This window comes from Neolamprologus multifasciatus, unplaced genomic scaffold, assembly GCF_963576455.1.
Source record: "Neolamprologus multifasciatus unplaced genomic scaffold, fNeoMul1.2 chr13_unloc_3, whole genome shotgun sequence".
Taxonomy (NCBI): Eukaryota; Metazoa; Chordata; class Actinopteri; order Cichliformes; family Cichlidae; genus Neolamprologus; species Neolamprologus multifasciatus.
This window is the reverse complement of record NW_028181976.1, coordinates 21,609-40,784: the sequence shown is the minus strand read 5'-3', so window position 1 is coordinate 40,784 and position 19,176 is coordinate 21,609. Positions and strand designations below refer to the sequence as shown.

The following is a 19,176-nucleotide window of genomic DNA, read 5'->3' as shown; positions in this document are numbered from 1 at the left end:
TCGCGGACCTTGAGGTCCTCTGGTACTGGCCTTTTGATTGTCCCTAAAGTCAGGACACATACTCACGGAGAGGCAGCTTTTCAGTGGTATGGTCCTCGTCTGTGGAACAGCCTGCCGGAGGAGCTCAGGGCCGCAGAGAACATACATGTTTTTAAGAACAGGCTCAAGACCCACCTTTTTAATTTGGCTTTTACTTAACATTTATTTATTTTACGCTTATTTATTCTATCCTGTTATTCTATTGTTAATTTAGGTTTTACCTAATATTTATTGATTTTATTCTTATTCATTTTTTAATCTTCTTACTCTATTTATATTTATATTTATATTGTATCCCGTTCTTATTTATTTTATCTTTTTACCCAGTATATACTCTTATTAGGTCATATCTCCAGTGTTTCCTCAGAGGGCGCTCTCTGCACCGGGGCTGTGATCGACCATGGCCGCTGGGGCTCTGGGGGTCCTCTCAGCCTGGCTGGGGGGCTTCTTTGCCTCCCTCCTGCTGTGTGCCCAGCCTGGAGGCTGCGGTCTGTGACCGGCTTCCGGTGCAGACGGCTCCCCATGATAGTGTTTCCTCACTTGGCTCATGCGTACCCAGTCCAATTTTACTTTTTAAGTGTGCACGTGTGTGTGTGTGTGTGTGGGGGGGGGGGGGGGGGGGGGGGGGGGGGGGGGGGGGGGGGGGGGGGGGGGGGGGGAGGGGGGGGGGCTGCTTTTAACCATGTAAAGCACTTTGTGCTACATTTTTTTTTGTATGAAAAGTGCTTTATAAATAAAGATTGATTGATTGATTGATTGATATATGTGTAAACAGAAAATGTACGAGCTGTGAAAACTGTTTCTGATAAAATGAAGACTGATATATTAAATATTCGTTTATTGGTTAAGAAAATCATACCATGTCATAACTGCTTTAAGTCATACAGAATAAATATCAGAGCCTTAAACTGGCTGACTTCTGCTAAATGGGTCAAACTGGGCAGAAAGTATACAAACACATATCATCCTTATAGAATATGATGTAACACTATAGATCAACTTACCTCAGAATATATAAAGCATATAAACAATTGCAGCATTATGATGCAACAAACACAGCAGTACTACTAATCCAAAATACTCAGCTTCATAGAACTGGAACAAACATTTATTTTTAGGTCGATTCTGCTGCTGATACATACTTTAGGTTTCTGAATATTAAACTTGTTGCTGCCTTTCATAGTGTGTAACTTGAAGGCCCTGAGTACTTTCTCCCACACTGAAAACACTGGAATGATAAAACTATTTGAACATTACCTAATAAGACTGATTCAGGACAGACAAATAGTTATGCTAAACTTTTCTAGCAGTCCTTCACAAACAGGGAACAGTCTGTGTATTCTCTCCGTCTGTCAGCTGATGCTGGCTCTTCCTCCTCCTCTTCCTCACACACTGCTGAGTTTGTCCTGGTGGATCATCAGGGGTGCAAAGCCTCACAGATGATGTGCAGCAGTGGGTCCCTCAGTCTGTCCTCACTCTGGACACTTGCAGTTGTCACACATGGAAATCAAATGTGTGATAAGCTGCAGGATTCAAACACAAGTGTAATTTATAAATACATGTTCATACTTTTATTACACAATCAGAGAGAAAGAAACAGAGAGAGAGTGCAGGACAGACAGACACGAGACAGTCTCAGGTGTTTACACTGCTACAAAACAGCACAAAAGAAGGAGGATTTAGTGTTTGTGTTATTACGAGTGCTAAACAAGAAGAGTTCCCAGCTGGTACACTGGACACATGTGTGACTCCTGTGATTAAAGCATCTTTCTTTCAGCGTAACGAGTGAACCGTCAGCTCGTTCGAAACACACGTTTGAAGTCCGTTTGGCTCGACACCACCGAACAGAGGCAGCAATTTAACATAGCTAACATTAACAGTGCAGTGAATCCTGCTTGTGCCGTGATATTCAGGACTGCAAACCGAGCAGCATCACTGACTTTCAGCTTGTTGTGTTTGTGGATATATGACTGACTTTAATTATCCATAAAATCATCACATTCTTTGTAAGATTAAGGCCGACTATTGAACGGCGTATATTTTGAAGTAAAGGCTTTAAAACCAAGTTAGTACAAACATCACTAATGTCACATAGCTTTCCCGACATGTGGCCAACAGTAATGTTTTAATGTTCTTCATTATTAAACATTTGCGCATAAATAAGTGACATAATATTCATTACTTGCTTTTGAAAGTTTACTCTTCGGCAGCTCCATTTTTTTCAGAAAAATTATCTACACCACCGCCGCGCTATGAAGTCTGGGATATGTTGGGCCATAAAAGCTACAGCGACCCATCCTTAAAATTCAGGGAAATGAAGGACGCATTTGACGGCCGCATTTCGAGCAGTTTTGAATTGGGACAGCCTTCATCGCGTCGCTGTGATGTAATCGGTCTTGAAATGCAGCCTTTAAGGCTGCAGACCCTGGCTGTGTCCTTCAAAAGAGACTCTACGCCAGGGGTGTCAAACTCCAGGCCTCGAGGGCCGGTGTCCTGCAGGTTTTAGATCTCACCCTGGGTCAACACACCTGAATCAAGTGATCAGTTCATTACCAGGCCTCTTCAAGAAATGTTGAGGAGGTAATTTAGCCATTTAAATCAGCTGTGTTGGATCAAGGACACATCTGAAACCTGCAGGACACCGGCCCTCGAGGCCCGGAGTCCGACACCTGTGCTCTACGCGTTCTCAAACGAGGCTCAAAAGGCAAGGTTAGGGAAGCCATGAACTTGGCCTTATCAGTGAGAGATCGGGCCACGTAAGCTTTATGACCTCCATTGGCAGATGATACTCTGGCTTAGTGGGTGGATCCACTGTGCATGTGGCAGGTAGAACTACGTTTTTAAGAGCATGATACATGGGAGAAATGCTGTGGCATGCACTTATTTCAAGCAACAATCAATTATTTCAAGCAACAATCAAGCAATATCCACCAGCCACGTGACCAACCCAACACCAGCAGTTGGCTCAAACAGACTCAAACGAACGTTCATGAAAAGTGGGAACTTCTGCCAAACCACATGGCCTAACGGATAAGGCGTCTGACTTCGGATCAGAAGATTGAGGGTTCGAGTCCCTTCGTGGTTCGTTGTGAGTGCTTGAGGAGCAGGCATGCGTTCCCAGTTTGTTCGCAGCAGGCTGACCTCGCATCCTTCATGTCATCCAAAATTGCTACGCTGTTGTCAATTTCATGTTCTTCAACAGAGACTCTACGAGTTCTCAAACGAGGCTCGAATGGCCAGGTTGGGGACTGAAGCCATGAACTTGGCCTTATCAGTGCCAGGCTCGAGTCATCTTGGCTTAGAAGCAACCATAGAAAGTCAATAACATGCCATGACCTCAAGCGACACAGGTGAAAAAATCACGACTTGGAAGCATGCTGTTGGTGGAACTCCACCTGGAAAAGATCCAGTGCGCTCTGTTTCACTCCCCGTTGAAGGCATGTTTTGGACTTTGTTCAAAAAACAGCCATGCCGCTATACTTGAAGCATTTTCATTAGGAAACACAGTGCTTTCGACTGTTTTCATATTTTAGTCTACTAAAGTATGACTTTGTTAGTTTCTCCAGCGACATTGTTCATCAGCTGAACTGCATAGGTGGCTTCTGATCAGTAGGAGCTTCCAAGAGTTGGCTTTTATTGGTACAGCTTGAAGTAATTTCTTGTAAACACACATTTCTCTTGTGTTCTTAACAGTTCTTCCACCCTCTTTTTGGTATATTAGTCAACAAAAGGATCAGTTCACACACATGTTGTAGGCCAGTTAGCTCAGCTGGTCAGAGCGTGGTACTAATAACGCCAAGGTCATGGGTTCAATCTAGGGATGCACCGATACTGGTATCGGGTATCGGGAGCGATACTGTAAAATGTGGTATCGGTTAACTCGTGAAGTTAATCGATACCACGAACCGATACTAACTTATTTCATTAATCAGAGGGTGGACTGTCATTTTTGTTGTAATTTTTTAGATTGGCCACTAGGGGGACATCCCGCGCTAAACAGGCACAGGGTTAGACGAGTGAGACTGGCGGCTCCAGATAAAAAAAGAGAAACTGGAGGCTGCTGTAGCTAGGCTAAACAAAATGTCAGCAGTGTGGACCGGAACAGCCAACTTTAACTCGGGTTTTGGAAACGCGATGAAAAATGTCAAGAGAAAATCCACGAGCAGTTAAAATAACAGAGGCTCTGACTCATTTTATTGCTCTGGGTGACCAGCCAATGCCGGTCGTGGAAAACATAGGATTGCACCGTCTTCTCAGCATACTCGAGCAGCAATATAAAATTCCCAGCCGCCCACACATCAGGGAGATAATGGTGCCAAAACTTTCTAAAGAGGTAAAGACAAGCAGTGTGTGCGATGTCAGTCCTTGGTTTAACGGCACAGTGGACTGATGATCCACGGGCAGATGGGGAGTTCGTTCGTCAATGCCAAATACTTTCGTTATTTTGTTTGTTTGTTTATTATATGGACACTCTGCAATAATTTAAAAGTTTTATTTTATTCTCAAACCTAATTTGTATTTATTTTATTCCAAACAGAAGTGTTTATTTATTATTCTGAAAGCTCGAGACAGTGCCAATAGTTCAGTGATATTTTGTTAAATTACAATGTGGAGACTCTGCAATAATTTAAGAGAAGTGCTTATTTTTCACTTGAAATTTTTTTGTGGTCATTTTTATTAAGATAGTATTTATTATCAGCAGAGAATAAAATAAAACCTCTCTTCCAATTCATTGCATTTGTGTGTGTGTGGTAGAAGTATCGGTTTTGTACTCAGTATCGGCAAGTACTCAGATCCAAGTATCGGTGTCGTATCGGTTTTGAAAAAATTGGTATCATTGCATCCCTAGTTCAATCCCCATACTGGTCTTTCCACCAGCCATCCAAGCTGCTGTGTCATGACAGACCGTGGATTTTATTTGGTGGGATCCAAGAAAAAAACCTCTGCCAACTTCCAAGTGAGTAATGTACGCAACTACAAATGAAAGCAAAACACAAAATTCACTGACACATGACACGCTAATGAATACATTACATGCTTAGCTACAATCCCCAAATCACTTTTCCAGCTACTTTCTGGATAAATCACTCATTTCCAAAGTCTGACACAGCATACTGCATCAAAAATTGCTGCTTTATATCACACCTATCGACCCTAACATTAGAAGACGCACACCATGTATTGTTTTGTTTCAAATTTCTTCTTAAAGCGTTTTTTGTAAGTCAACAGAATACTTTTTTTTCCCACTATGTTGAAGTAATTTCTTGTAAACACACATTTCTCTGGTGTTCTTAACAGTTCTTCCACACTCTTTTTTGGTATATTAGACAAAAAAAAGGGGTCGGTTTAGGCACAAGTTGTAGGCCGGTTAGCTCAGCTGGTCAGAGCGTGGTGCTAATAACACCAAAGTCATGGGTTCAATCCCCATACTGGCCATTCCAGCAACTGTCCAAGGTGCTCTCTCATGGTAGATTGTGGTTTTTGTTTGGTGGGATCCAAGAAAAAAACCTCTGCCAACTTCCAATGTGACAGATCGGGCCACATAAGCTTTATGACCTCCACTGGCAGATGATACTCTGGCTTAGTGGGTGGATCCACTGTGCATGTGGCAGGTAGTACTACGTTTTTAAGAGCATGATACATGGGAGAAATGCTGTGGCATGCACTTATTTCAAGCAACAATCAATTATTTCAAGCAACAATCAAGCAATATCCACTAGCCACGTGACCAACCCAACACCAGCAGTTGGCTCAAACAGACTCAAACAAATGTTCATGAAAAGTGGGAACTTCTGCCAAACCACGTGGCCTAACGGATAAGGCGTCTAACTTCGGATCAGAAGATTGAGGGTTCGAGTCCCTTCGTGGTTGGTTGTGAGTGCTTGAGGAGCAGGCATGCGTTCCCAGTTTGTTCGCAGCAGGCCGACCTCGCATCCTTTATGTCATCCAAAATTGCTACGCTGTTGTCAATTTCATGTCCTTCAACAGAGACTCTACGAGTTCTCAAACGAGGCTCGAATGGCCAGGTTGGGGACTGAAGCCATGAACTTGGCCTTATCAGTGCCAGGCTCGCGTCATCTTGGCTTAGAAGCAACCATAGAAAGTCAATAACATTCCATGACCTCAAGCGACACGGGTGAAAAAATCACGACTTGGAAGCATGCTGTTGGTGGAACTCCACCTGGAAAAGATCCAGTGTGCTCTGTTTCACTCCTCGTTGAAGGCATGTTTTGGAATTTGTTCAAAAAACAGCCATGCCGCTTGAAGCATTTTCATTTTCATTAGGAAACACAGTGCTTTCGACTGTTTTCATATTTTAGTCTACTAAAGTATGACTTTGTTAGTTTCTCCAGCCACATTGTTCATCAGCTGAACTGCATAGGTGGCTTCTGATCAGTAGGAGCTTCCAAGAGTTGGCTTTCATTGGTACAGCTTGAAGTAATTTCTTGTAAACACACATTTCTCTTGTGTTCTTAACAGTTCTTCCACCCTCTTTTTTGGTATATTAGTCAACAAAAGGATCGGTTACTCACATGTTGTAGGCCGGTTAGCTCAGCTGGTCAGAGCGTGGTGCTAATAACGCCAAGGTCATGGGTTCAATCCTACGGTGGCCCCTAGAGACAAAGCACTTGCAAACTCCAGAAACACATGCAAACCCCAAAATACATGCAAATTCCAAAACACAACGGAAGTGCTCCAGGACGCTAGGGGCAGTGTTGAGCTTTTGTTACCTAGTAACTACACAAGCTAGGAAGTACAAATGACCGGATTTGGACTGTATCCCAATTCAGGGTCTGCTGCCTTAAAGGCCGCATTTTAAGGCCTATTACGTCACAGCGACATGATGAAGGCTTTCCCAATTCAAAGGCTGCTCGAAATGCGGCCCTCAAATGCGTCCTTCATTTCCCTGAATTTTAAGGATGGGTCGGTGTAGCCTTCATGGCCCAACATATCCCAGATTTCATAGCGCGGCGGTGGTGTGGAAAAAAAACGGCGGAAGCGGAGCCGCCGAAGAGTAAACTTTCAGAAGTAAGTACTGAATATTATGTCACTTATTTATGTGCGAATGTTTTTATAATGAAGAACATTAAAACATTACTGTTGGCCTCATGTCGGGAAAGTTATGTGACATTAGTGATGTTTGTACTACCTTGGTAGCCTTTACTTCAAAATATATGCCGTTCAATAGTTGACTTTACTCTTACAGAGAATCTGATGATTTTATGGATAATTAAAGTCGATCATATATCCACAAACACAACAAGCTGAAATTCAGTGATGCTGCTCGGTTTGCAGTCCTGAATATCACGGCACAAGTAGGATTCACTGCACTGTTAATGTTAGCTATTTTATATTGCTGCCTCTTTTCGGTGGTGTCGAGCCACATGGACTTTAACGTGTGTTTGAATGAGCTGACGGTTCACCCGTTAAGCTGAAAGAAACATGCTTTAATCACAGGAGTCACACGTGTCCACTGTACCATCTGGGAACTCTTCTTGTTTCGTAATAACACAAACACTGAATCCTCCTTCTCTGGTGCTGTTTTGTAGCAGTGTGTACACCTGAGACTGTCACCTGTCTGTCTGTCCTGCACTCTCTCTCTGTTTCTTTCTCTCTGATTGTGTAATAAAAGTATTAACATGTATTTATAAGTTACACTTGTGTTTGAATCCTGCAGCTTATCACACATTTGATTTCCATGTGTGACAACTGCAAGTGTCCAGAGTGAGGACAGACTGAGGGACCCACTGCTGCACATCATCTGTGAGGCTTTGCACCCCTGATGATCCACCAGGACAAACTCAGCAGTGTGTGAGGAAGAGGAGGAGGAAGAGCCAGCAGCAGCTGACAGATGGAGAGAATAGACAGACTGTTCCCTGTTTGTGAAGGACTGTTAGAAAAGTTTAACATAATTAATTGTCTGTCCTGAATCAGTCTTATTAGGTAATGTTCAAATAATATTATCATTCCAGTGTTTTCAGTGTGGGAGAAAGTGCTCAGGGCCTTCAAGTTACACACTATGAAAGGCAGAAACAAGTTTAATGTTCAGAAACCTAAAGTATGTATCAGCAGCAGAATGGAGCTAAAAATAAATGTTTGTTTCAGTTCTATGAAGCTTTGAGTATTTTGGATTAGTAGCACTGCTGTGTTTGTTGCATCATATTGCTGTAATTGTTTATATTCTGAGGTAAGTTGATCTATAGTGTTACATCATATTCTATAAGGATGTTTGTATACTTTCTGCCCAGTTTGACCAATTTAGCAGAAGTCAGCCAGTTTAAGGCTCTGATATCTATTCTGTATGACTTAAAGCAGTTATGACATGGTCTGATTTTCTCACCCAATAAACGAATATTTAATATATCAGTCTACTCTTCATTTTATCAGAAACAGTTATCCAGCTTGTACATTTTCTTTTTATAAATATATGTAAGCAATGAGCCAAATTCAGTAATGCCAACATACTGAAGGAACAACATTTGTCTCTTATATATGATACACCTATATATGCACTGTCAAAGATACTTGTCTTTGAGTGAAGATTTAAGGTGATAAGACATAAATAACTGCAACTTGAATCTGTACTGAAGCTCAGTATTTGACACAGAGTTCATGTTCACTGCTGTAATAGCTAATAATGATTAATATAATAACTATAATATTGGCCATATTATATTTACATTACCAAAGTGATATGACTTTAGTCTCATGAACAACATTAGCTAATTGTTATTTACTAACTATTCTTAAATAACTTTTCAGTCCAGAAATGAAGCCCAAAAATCATGTTTTACTGTCCTGTGGTCTCAGCCTCAGATACTTATCAAATCACACAAAGATCATGTAGAAACAAACAAACAAATGAACAAAATATGTTCTCCTTCATTTCTGTCAAACAAAGTTGTATGACACGTTTCCAGCGGTTAGTATCATGGTTGCTAGGCAACCTGGGAAGCGCGACAGAGACTAGACCGTCCCATACAGACAAACTTGCCGTTTATTTTGCAAATCGAACTCAACACTGCCCCTAGCGTCCTGGAGCACTTCCGTTGTATTTTGGAGTTTGCATGTGTTTTGGATTTGCAAGTGTTTTGGATTTGCAAGTGTTTTGGATTTTGCATGTGCTTTGGAGTTTGCATGTGTTTTGGATTTTGCAAGTGTTTTGGATTTTGCAAGTGTTTTGGATTTTGCATGTGCTTTGGAGTTTGCATGTGTTTTGGATTTTGCAAGTGTTTTGGATTTTGCAGGTGTTTGGAGTTTGCAAGTGTTTTGGATTTTGCAGGTGTTTTGGAGTTTGCATGTGTTTTGGATTTTGCAAGTGTTTTGGATTTTGCAGGTGTTTTGGAGTTTGCAAGTGTTTTGGATTTTGCAAGTGTTTTGGATTTTGCAAGTGTTTTGGAGTTTGCAAGTGTTTTGGATTTTGCAAGTGTTTTGGAGTTTGCAAGTGTTTTGGAGTTTGTATGTGCTTTGTCTCTAGGGGCCACCATAGTGTAGGAGATTTCTATGAAGTAAACACATTACGTCTCTGAACACATTTTGTAAATGGGACTGTCACTCACTTGTTGTTTGACGACATACAAAGTTTGTTCCCAGTAAGGTCTCAATTTTCCAGGTCCTCCCCTCTCACTCATGTTACGGACTAGGACACTGTCTCACCAGGTTGGAGAGTGACTGTGTTCTGTGTGTGATGATCATAGTTCTTCTACCCCTTGCACTAGAGTGCTGGCTGTTCTCAGCTGCAATACGATAAGCCTCTTCCATCCACAAAGCCCACTTTTTAGCATAGCTCTGAGGTGTTTCAGTCCCATCTCTGGCTAACAAGCCAAAAATGAAGTCTACTAGGAGACGGGGGTGTCGACCAAACATGAGGTAGTGGGATGAAAAGCCTGTTGCCTCATGCCTGGTGCAGTTGTATGCATGTACTATCTGAGGCAGATGCTCTTTCCAGCTGCTCTTTGCCTTCTCCTCCAATGTCCTTAGCATTTGAAGAAATGTCCAATTAAATCACTCAGCTGGGTTGCCATTTGGATGGCATGGTGTTGTCCTTGAGTGAGCAGCTCCAGCCAGGTGTTGTAGGGTTGCTGATGTGTTTGACTGGTTTCTTTTGCTTAATGCAGGGGTGTCACGGCCTTTTATGTTCCAAACACCAAAAAAGTCCAAGAAAAGGCCGTGGGTGGCAACGGGAAGTTTGTTTTAGAACGCACTCCTGACTCCATTGTTTAAAAATCATATGTTGTTTATTTCGTGGAAAATTATAAACAAAAATCAACCAAATAACTTCTTAAAACTTATAATTAAACGAAAGTTAACTCAATTTGCTTTAACAACCTCAAAAGTGGTCAAAAAATCATTTTCTAACCCCCCCCCCCCCCCCCCCCCCCGTCTTCCCATCAGACATTTGGCAAACAAAAAACCATCTTTACCACACCCCTCCATGGTGCTCTTAATCCCCTGATTAATGGGAGGGTCCATAAGCCAATAAACCAATCACTTTCCAAAAACTTTTCCAATAAAATGAATTACAAATTTACATAACAAAACTAGGTCAGCATATTCTTACAACTTTAAAGAAAAAACAAAAATTAATACAAATTGTGTTTTATAAACATTCAACAAAAATGCTCACAACACAGGGGTGTTTTCTGGTCACATACGCCTCAATGTCCCTCTTCATAAAAGCCCAGTAGAAACGGTCCCGTGCCAAGTGAATGACCCTCTTTGCCCTGCGTGACCCAAGTCATCATGGAGATGTTGAAGCACTAGGAGTTGATATTGTGCTGGCAGCACAAGCTGCCTTCGCTGAGCCGCTGTACGATGTTGCAGCTGATTTTCCATATGAAGCTTTCCCCACTCATGCATAAGCTTTCTCATGGGGCCACTGGCTCTCCTTCTGCCATCATTAGTTATTACTGATTTTGTTTCTTTCAGTTTGATAAGTTAAATGATAGAGGGATCCTTCCTTTGGGATTTTACCAGGTCACTGTGACAGGCTGCAATGGTGACATGTTCACAGGTGTCTCTGGCTGGGCATTGTAATGGTTCTTTTTGATTTGGAAGGAAAAGTAAGCGCAGACAGAGTCCTAGGGAGTGTCCAAAAAGTGATTTATTAAACACACACGTATTATACAGTGTGGGAGGCCGGTCTTCCCGTTCGGCCCCGATACAGAAAGCTTTATAGCCTTTATGACGTCAGAACAATTCCTGGGAGTCATCTTATCAGAACAACAACAACCCTTTCCCAGACTTGAAACCAGATGTTTCCCATCATCAGCGTCTGGGAACATAACAATTGTGTAAGACGAGTGTGCTGTTGTGTAAGATTGTTGGTCTCGGCCACCGAAAGTTCAGCGTCCTCATCTGACTTACTGTGGACCCATCACTATGCTGCATGATGAAGCATTGCATCTAGAATGTGTCATTCTGCGTGCCCTGGCAAATATACTGAGTGGTAAATGATACATGATAATAAGGATGATAACCGGATAATGATAATGATAAGTGATACAGACTAATGAAGTAATGATGAAATAATGATTGTGCATGTGAATAATAACACAGTGACAGAAAAATAACATTCCTTTACGTGACAACTCCTCCTCTTGGGCTCGCTTGCGAGACCAACTTACACCAGGATTTGTCTCACTCCTCCTTCCAGCTTACAATCTCCTTCAAGGGCATCATGGACCCAGGCGCCGCTGAACCAGCTGAGCCCAAGCTCAGGGCCCTCTCCAGCATCTTTACTAAAACTCGCCGGACCAGAGGGATGAGACAACATCCGATCATTAATATAGCAAGAAAAACAACACAAGAAAACATGGCAGACATAACAACACTCTTCCATTGCCCAAAGACAGACGTAAACCAGTCTCCCAGTCCAGTGTTCACACCCGATTGCTCATGCATGGTTTTATATAACATTTTCAGACTCTCAAGCGCTCTAGTCACCGTACCGTCTGGGGCCGTATTGTTGGGAATAAAAGTACAGCACATGTCCCCAAACATGGCACACACACCACCCTTCTCAGCCAACAACATGTCAAGGGCCATTCGATTTTGGATTCCCATTAACGACGTCGGTCCCAATTGTTCCGCAAGGCCTTCTACCGCGTCCCTAGTGAGATTTGAGAGTCTCAACACATTATAATGAACATAGTTAATGCGATCAACATTTTTATTTGGAGTTATCCATAACTGGCCGGTTTTGAAACACACTTTCAAAACCAGCCGCTATCTGATTAACTAACTTATATTCATCTGGAACTCCCCTGGGAACTCCTATTGAGTCAATCCAGGTTGGTGAGTCCCATCTTGGGTCATATTTGTGCACACCCCTTATACTTCTCCTACGTCTAGCTGTCAACACACCAGTGTCCTGCTGTGGAACTGTCTCTACTCTATTCCCTATCAGCATCAAAGGTGCTCCTAGGCGCACCAGAGCACATGTACCCACACTTCCCAGGGGAACCTGTACCAAAAGGGTGTACTGCCCACAATAATAATATAGCCCACCCCTTGCCCAGGTGCCTATAATAGTATTTGGGTCACTTACATTATTGGTAGTCCTGCCGGGGACTGTCCTCTGACACCAGCTTGGATCAATTCTTCCTAACGTATATCTCACACTGTCTGTAGAGAACTCAAAACATGTATAATTATCCCTTTTAGGTGTGAATGAACCTGGTTGTGTACGTTTATCAATTGGCGGATATAAACCTGACAAAGTGGTGCAGTTACCTGTGTTCACCGCCTCTCTAGTTAATCTCAGCATACAATCATAACCCCACTCATCCTCTGGATACAGAGGAGCGGGTTCAGTGAACAGACGAGGTCGAGCTGTAGCACAAGCAACACAATCAACCACTTCCTGCTCTTTAGCATTTTGAGCCACCCAATCTAACCAAAGATTCCTGTCACCAAAACCTGTGGCACGCTCTATTAACTCTTGAGGTTTTAATCTAGTGTAATCTGTGGCAACAAACCATTTCTCTTCTGAGTCCTGGTAAGTAACTGTCTCTAAGGGATCCACTTGCTCTGTGAGATTCATTACAGTGTCATTCCCTACCGGTTTAGATCTTGGATTGAATAAGTTCACCCGAATTATCCCTGTTGGATCTGTCCCTGCTTTATCTACCCCTATTACTAAATAGAACGCACCTCCCTCATAGGCTGCTTCCGGGAGTTTACTCCATGGTCCTAGGGAGAGAGTGACAGGGTTATGTGTAACAGAATAATCTTTCTGAATGGCTATCCCTTCAAGGGCCTGTGGCACTGTTGGCTGCCATCCTACTCCTGTCCAAGCAACCACATCCTGCCAAGAACACCACTGATCCGTTATATAACTGTAAATGTCTGCTTCCCGTGATGGGCCCCACACCGACTTAGGGTAGCACACCATAGGGTGATAACAAATCCACACATCATATGTTCTCCAGCTACTCCCGTCTCCTGGGCATCTAATTACCTCACACAAATCGAATGTGAATGCCGTCGTGGACCCATTAACATACCCAAACTCGACTCCCCCACTGGCCTTGAGACACCCATCGTTCCCACCTGAGCCAACCTCGCGCTTGAATTTTCTCGACGACTCGATCGGTTTGGACTCTGGAGCGGATAGACCTCTGCGTCTGGGCAATTCACCTGTCTGCCAATAAACAAACAAACACGTTACAACACTTATCAACCCCAACATTCCCGTTATTTTCCAATTTTCCCACAGTTTCATGATCACTGTTTCCAGGCTCTTTTACTTTTACCTTAAACTTCGTGATAAGAGTATAAGATTATGAGTATAAAAGTAGGCAATTAACGTGCAAGACTATTACGACTCCTTTAAACTATCAATTACTTTAGACTAGAGCCCTAGCCTATCATGAGCCTGGAATGGATTGATGCTTGGCGCGTGACGCTCCTCTTCTTTCTTCGTCTCCCCAGGTAGACTGCTGGGGAGAACCGCTGCACAGGGGGAGAGGATTATTCTGCCTCTATGTTCCCCCCCGTGTTACTTTGGGTGGAGCTTATCTCGAGTAAGCTCTCGTCCGCCACTGCGCATTGAGACCAATGGAACCAGGTCTCACCCTTTCCCTTCAGCCGAACCGCACTGGTGGTACGAGCCGTCACCTCGAATGGCCCCGTCCACCTTGGATCTCTCCACTTTCGCTTAATGACCTTCAGCCACACCGCCTTGGCGTCGGGGACGGACCTGTCCACCGCATTCACCCCCACTCCAACCTGTTGTGTGAAACTAGACACAAGAGCTTTTAATTCTTTCCAACCTTCAGCATGCTTTCTATTACTTTTTATACTCTCTTCCGCCGGGACTGTTGTCCAAGGACCTGGAAACTGTCGTCCTGTCACAGCTCATATGGTGTGAAACCTGTGGATTGATTAACACAACATCTTATTATCATCAATGCAATTGGCAGGGCTGCAACCCAATTTAGCCCCGTCTGAGCAGAAATTTTAGCTATTTTATTCTTCAGGTTTAGATTCATTCTTTCCACCTTCCCTGGGACTGAGGATGATACACCGTCCCAAATCGGTGCTGCAACCCCAGCTTCTGTTCTACTTCTGCCAAATCTTTATTTTTAAAATGAGTTCCATTGTCTGACCGAATTCTTTTGGGAAAACCATGCCGAGGGATGTAATGATTGATTAAACACTTAATCACACTTTTTGCATCCTCCCTCTTTGTTGGCCACGCTTCGGGCACCCCGTCAGAGCATCCACACTCACCAGCAAATACCGGACTCCTCCCGGTCCCACATCAATCATGTCAGTGAAATCAATGACAATCTCTTCCCCTAGTCTTTCTGGAATAGGGAACTTACCTGCCTCTGGTTTAATCACTGGCTTTGGATTGTGCCTCCCACAGATCAGGCACGTCCTAGCTTTCTGCCTTAATCATATCCCTCAAAAAGGGATGCCACCAATGGCACAGATGTCTCTCCATCTGGGCCACACCCACATGGCCAAGCCCATGTGCTTCTGCAATCTTCTGTTCCGCTAGGTTGGCGGTCAACACCGGTCGTCCGTCAGGTCCTCGCCAGAGACCTCCTTCTTCCCATGCTCCTCGACTCTTCCAGACCCCCTTCTCTTCCGGGGCCGCCTCCTCTTGGGCCTTCCTGGCCTCCTCCAACATGTTGACTCCTACTTCTTCCTCCACACTTATTTGCACGATCTGCCGTAGTGCTTTATAGCCTGCTGCCTCTTTCGCAGCTCGATCGGCTTCCTGATTTCCTCTGGCCACCATGCCAGTCCCCGAGGAGTGACCTTTACATTTTATGATACTCACCTCCTCTTGCACATGGCTTCCTCCATGTTTCAACTCCCCAATGAGACATGTACAAGAATGTTGCACCTTCTCTCTAAAACAATCTCCGGCCAACCTGTAACCTTGTGTAAAAACATTACCTCAGCAGTTACATGTTAAGCCTATTTAACTCCCAGCTCCACCTGGAGACTGTATCCTGCAAAACAAATCTGTTAAATCAAACTTCTTATTTACAACCAACTATAGATCATGAGAGCAATAAAGTATTCAGCACAACAGACAAGTATCATGTGCAGGTTTTCTCCAATCATTAACTCACTATTATTACCATAATTTGTCTCCAATCATGAATCATCCCAATTTACTCCACAATTTACTCAGTGACTTTCCTTAAGCAATGTCACTCCACCCCTTTATCACTAGGAACTCAAAAAGTGGCCAGCTAGTGAGCTCCATGTTGAACTATTCCATAAACACTGCATCTCTTATTTGTTTCCTCATGTCACTTGTCTGTTTTCTACCGAATCCTCCACATGCACCTGCACTCTTAACAAAAGCAAAACAAACGTTAGCCACACACATTGACCATCCCGGTGATCAGGCGTCATAACCTATAAACACAGTTTCTTCACACATAAGCCCAGAAATCCTGTAGTGGAAAAACCAAACGTCAATCAATTGTCCAGTGGTAAATCACATGATCAAACCACATGAAGAACTGTAATGCTGTAGAGAAGAAAATGCAAATGTTAGCGCTGCGCAGATGTATACACTTTCTCACAGTTACATCTGTGAGCAACACACAACACAAACCCATGAATAACACAACCCTGGTAAATTTACAAACACAGAAAGTGGCATTTAAAAGTTAAAACGGCAGGCCAAAGCTCCCGCAACCTCGGATGTTGCTATCATCTTTCTGCTCCTGTAAAAGAAACACACATAAATTCATCCACCCTTTCGTCCTGTCTAGGTGGAGGTTAACTTTGAGTCGTGGTCAAGTCTTATCAGCTTTTGTCAGCTTTTACCAGTCAGTCAGTTTGTTTTTATTTCCATTCATTCATCCATTCATTCTTTCTTTGCTGATAGTGGAAACCATCGTCGCATTTGATCTCCACCCTCAGCAAAATGACGTCATTTCAAAAAAGAACTTTAGATCGGATTACCTCGCTGAATCCTTCTTAGGCCGGGACTCTCATATTCTAATTGTCCCCAATAAGTGGCTTCCCCAGAGCCCATTTTAATGTGGAGAAACTCACTTGCAACAACCTTCTGGACGACGTGTAGCGCTTTTAATTCCCAACGTGCAGATCTGCTCAAAGAAAAGAAATTCACAAACAAAATCAGTGCACTGTTCAAAAATAAAAATAAAATAAAAATAAAATGAAAAAAATAAAAGATAAAACTGAAAAACAAAAGTAAATAAAAATACAGAAACCCGGTCTTAGGACTTGTCACTCTTATAAGTGAAAAAATACCAAATCTAAACTTGGTGGCATGGTAAAACTTTCCCCATACTTCAGAAACAAAAACAAAACAAAACAAAACAAAAAATCTGCTAGTTTCACTCATTTAAACTCTGGGTGCAGGATTCTGTTCACCCCTGCTATCATCTTCCCCAACATAAGACTAATTCAGTCTATGTATCAGTTCTCAATCCACTTAATAAACCAGACAGGATGCTGGTAACCGTATTACCTTCTTAAAATTGTGTTTGATCCTAATGAGCTGATCGCGTATGTGTGTGTGTGTGTGTGTTAGTCGGGTTAATACATTTTCTATTTCTATGTATCCTTTTATGTACCTTCCCCCTTTTTTCTGAAACAAACTCCGTTCACTCCTAAGTTTGTTTCAGAAACATCTAAATGAAAAACTCTGACATAGTCAGGCACAGCTAAACCCCAAATGTTTGCAGGTTACCATCGGCAACCACACTGTGTGTTGTTAACCCCCTCCTACAAATGCCCTCTTTTAATGTGTTACACTTTATGTATGATTCTGTGTTATCTCTAGTGCATATCATGTGAAGGTGTGGTGTTATCTTTTCATTTTTTCTACCAGTACACTTGCATACCTCAGTGCTTGTCTTCCTCCCCCTTTTGTGGTGGTCTGGACACTGTGTCAATCCTCCACTCCCAGGCAGGCGCTTGTCTCCCCGGATTCCTTAACCCAATTTAATTCCCCAAACTACAACAGCAGCCTCAGTCCTCTTCTGCTCCTTTCCTCTCCGTTCTTTTCTCCCACTTTTCAGTCCAATGGCAGTCAGTTCTCTTCAGCTTTGTCCCGTGTATCTCTTTGTCCCACTGTCTCTCTCATTGCCATCTCGCTCCAAACATGGCAAATGTCAAACTCAGGCAGTCTCCTCAAAGGTCCTTCACACACAGTGAGGTTGCAGCTTGCTGGAAACGCATCTCCATCCATCCAATCCAGATGGTGGATCTTCTCTTTCTGATGCCGTTTGCCCACAGCGCTGCTGGACCTCTCTGCTCAGAACTCCGGTATTGTCTCTTGGACTTCTGTCCATTGTTAATGTTCATGCTCGTGCTTCTGGAACTGCACTCTGTGTCTTCAGGGAGAGATTAGCTTCCTTGGAGCTTGCTTGTTCAGGATGAGGATGGGAAGCTGCAAAACAATTCAGCCAAAAATTCTGGCTGGGTGTTCCTATTTTTGTTTCTAATGATTTTAACCTATAATTTTCTTCCGACTGCTGCCCATGGAGAAGTGATTCAGGTCCGTTTCCCCACCTGTAAACGACAGACTGAGAGACTCTCATTATTCACTGTGACTCCAGATGTTTTCATCACTCCTAAAACAACACATCTCTACTTATTTTGTTTTGAACTCTACTGACTTTAAACCCCAAATGTGAATTTTTAGTTGTTCATAACCGCAAACACAAAAAATCTTCTTGATGTTGTTATCAGTTATTTTCGTCCACAACACTCCAAATTATGTTTTCATTTTGTGTCCAGCAGGGGAATAAGGTGACCTCTAGCATCACTGCTTCACCAGTTGGAGACAATTTCTCACTCACACTTCCACACTTTTATTTTCTTTGCTTATTTTAGTTCCTTTTCTTTCTCTTTTCCTTTCCTTTTTTCTTTTCCCGGGTTTCGGCACCAAAATGTAATGGTTCTTTTTGATTTGGAAGGAAAAGTAAGCGCAGACAGAGTCCTAGGGAGTGTCCAAAAAGTGATTTATTAAACACACACGTATTATACAGTGTGGGAGGCCGGTCTTCCCGTTCGGCCCCGATACAGAAAGCTTTATAGCCTTTATGACGTCAGAACAATTCCTGGGAGTCATCTTATCAGAACAACAACAACCCTTTCCCAGACTTGAAACCAGATGTTTCCCATCATCAGCGTCTGGGAACATAACAATTGTGTAAGACGAGTGTGCTGTTGTGTAAGATTGTTGGTCTCGGCCACCGAAAGTTCAGCGTCCTCATCTGACTTACTGTGGACCCATCACTATGCTGCATGATGAAGCATTGCATCTAGAATGTGTCATTCTGCGTGCCCTGGCAAATATACTGAGTGGTAAATGATACATGATAATAAGGATGATAACCGGATAATGATAATGATAAGTGATACAGACTAATGAAGTAATGATGAAATAATGATTGTGCATGTGAATAATAACACAGTGACAGAAAAATAACATTCCTTTACGTGACAGCATGTTAGGCACAGGGCAGCGACATATGCAGCATCTTGTCTCTTTGCAGACTCACAACCCTTCTTTTTTAAAATTATAGTTCTAAATGGGAAGATTATTGTGATCTTGAAATATTAACATAAAATTATATTTTAGTATTTTTGTTGCTCAAAATAAGCGTCGCATAACGTGGAAGCCGG

General features: G+C 42.8%; 1 long non-coding RNA gene and 2 other non-coding genes across 3 annotated transcripts; 2 read left to right on the top strand and 1 right to left on the bottom strand.

Moving 5' to 3' along the window:
- Positions 1 to 5,401: 5,401 nt before the first annotated feature.
- Positions 5,402 to 5,475, top strand: trnai-aau (transfer RNA isoleucine (anticodon AAU)). The gene has a single exon. It is a non-coding gene; the product is annotated as a tRNA-Ile (tRNA).
- Positions 5,476 to 5,837: 362 nt separating this feature from the next.
- trnar-ucg (transfer RNA arginine (anticodon UCG)) lies at positions 5,838 to 5,910 on the top strand. Its single transcript has one exon. It is a non-coding gene; the product is annotated as a tRNA-Arg (tRNA).
- Positions 5,911 to 11,618: 5,708 nt separating this feature from the next.
- Positions 11,619 to 18,415, bottom strand: LOC146490407 (uncharacterized). Its single transcript, XR_014872764.1, has 2 exons — positions 12,590 to 18,415; positions 11,619 to 12,151 (listed from the first exon to the last, which is right to left on the bottom strand). It is a non-coding gene; the product is annotated as an uncharacterized LOC146490407 (long non-coding RNA).
- Positions 18,416 to 19,176: the final 761 nt, after the last annotated feature.